General features: G+C 40.8%; 1 protein-coding gene across 6 annotated transcripts in view; it reads left to right on the plus strand.

Moving 5' to 3' along the window:
* Positions 1-2094, plus strand: part of ATF2 (activating transcription factor 2) — a 57070-nt gene that overhangs the window by 508 nt on the left and 54468 nt on the right. Inside the window, exon 2 of one of the 6 annotated variants that reach the window (XM_026075260.1) lies at positions 1475-1533. The exons of the other annotated variants lie outside the window; for them this stretch is intronic. The gene's annotated coding sequence lies outside the window, so the exon portion shown is untranslated. The remainder of the gene's footprint in view (positions 1-1474; positions 1534-2094) is intronic. 6 annotated transcript variants of the gene reach the window in all.

Genomic DNA, 2094 nt, shown 5'->3' on the forward strand with positions numbered 1-2094 from the left:
CGGGAGGGCAGCGGCGGTGCCCGCTGCGGGCCCGGGCGCTGCGGGCGGCGGTGGGGGGAAGGGTGCTGCGGCCCCGGCCTCGGCCCCGCTCCGCGGGGGGCTCCCCGCATCCGTCTGCCGCGCTGGCGGCAGCGTGTGTGCGGCCGGGGCCGAGAGGGGCGAGGGGCGAGAGCCAGCTCCCCTGCGCCGGGGGAGGGGGCGTCCTGCCCCTGGTTTGGCCTTGGATGCGGCCTTTCCGGAGCAGCTGCCCCCCTGGCTCTGCCTGCTATTGTGTATGGGCCGCTAGAGTTGTCTTGATGAAGGTCGGCAAAGCTTTCATATGAAAAAAACACGTTACAGGCGCTCCAGGAGTGATGGTTGCACCTGATAACGTTGGCAGAAGTATTTTATGCCCCAGTGCAACTATATTTGGAGTTAGGGGATATGTGTGCTCTCATGCTGCTTCTGTTGTTTTATTCACATTACAACCTTTTGGCATCCTCATTTGTGAAGTGGGATCCATGAGGATGTTTCCATGCCCCATCCATGTGCCATGAGTTTTGCTTTTACTTTTTGTTGTATTGCTTTCTCTCAGAAATGGTGTTACTTCTCAAATAAAGATATTGTCACCTATTTCTTTGCCCTAGAATGAGAAATTCTAATAAAGCTAAAAATTCTGGGCCATCCACTACTTTCCAACTAGTTAAGTCAAAGTGTTTTTATTTTCTTTTATACCTTTTAAAGTAATAGCTTTGTTTTTCTTTCTTGTCATATTCTGTTCATGAGGTCATGAATGTGTTGTCCCAAGCTGTTGCCAAATATAAAGCTAGATAGAGTTGATAAAAGCAAGAGCAATTAAAGATTAAAGTCATAATACTGCCTAAGTTGACATCTAAGATAGTTTTCCTCCTGCTATCAACTGATGCTACATCTTTCTCATGTGATCTTGGTTTTCCATAAGTAGTCTAGACATAATTTCTTCAACCTTCCACTGAAACATCAGCTAAAACCTATTAACAGGAGCACCACTGCATACATGCTTTCAGGGTGACAAAACATGGTCAAGTGAGGCATTCACTTGAGTTCTTCTAGTGTTTATAATTCTGCATTCTAGAACCGAAGTCTGAAGATTGTCTTATTAAAAAAAAAAAAAGCCAATAACTCTGTCAGGGGCTGCTTGCTATATAATGCATTAAAAGAAATGTGAAATTTACATCAAATGATTTCTTTTATGTGTGGGGTGAGGTAGCTTTTTTTTAATCTGCAATGAGTTTGTGTTAATAGTGATATTGCATACTAATATTTCAACAACTAGTTGAGCCTTTGATCTTCTTCACTGTGTAACTAGTATTTCTATCCTAATTTAAATTCTAGAAATATGAACTTCTTCGGTATGCCTCTTTCCAGAAACTTCTTGATTATGCAGTATCTAACATAAGGTGTTCTGGTCCTAAATCGTATCTTGTGTGATTTCATAAATCATTCTGTTTTTTAGGCTACTTCTGTGCTTTTGTGACAAATTAAGTGTTGTGCAGCCTCAGCCCAAATATTATGGTATTATTTTGATTCTTATTTAACTAAGCTTTACGTGATCTCTTACATAAAGTTCATCTTCTCTCATCAGCTATTCTATTTTTTTTCCACCATGAATTAGCTTAAGCTTGCAAATGCGTATTTACAGGTCTAAAAAGCTTTACTAACTTTTAAAGTTTTATCTGTTAGTCTGTTATTTTTGTGTAGTTTTATTTCCAATCTCAATGACATATTCATGTGATATTTCATAGAATCACAAAATAGTTGGGATTGGAAGGGGCCTCTGGGGATTATCTGGTCCAACCCTCTGCTCAAGCAGGGTCACCTAGAGCAGGTTGCCCAGGACTGTGGCCAGTTGGATTTCAAATAGCTTCAAGGATGGAGATGCCACAACCTGTCTGAGCAACCTGTTCCAATATTCAACCACTCTCACAGTGTAGAAGTGATTTAAGATGTTTACAGATTTTTAAATTAAATTCTTAATTATTCAATTTTGCACTTCATGGATGTAATCTGGAAAAAGTGAACATTAAGCAGCTTTCTATTAATCTTTTCTTTTTGCTTTTTTTTTTTTTTTTTTTT

Source organism: Apteryx rowi, unplaced genomic scaffold, assembly GCF_003343035.1.
Source record: "Apteryx rowi isolate R43461 unplaced genomic scaffold, aptRow1 scaffold_110, whole genome shotgun sequence".
In the NCBI taxonomy this organism is placed as follows: Eukaryota; Metazoa; Chordata; class Aves; order Apterygiformes; family Apterygidae; genus Apteryx; species Apteryx rowi.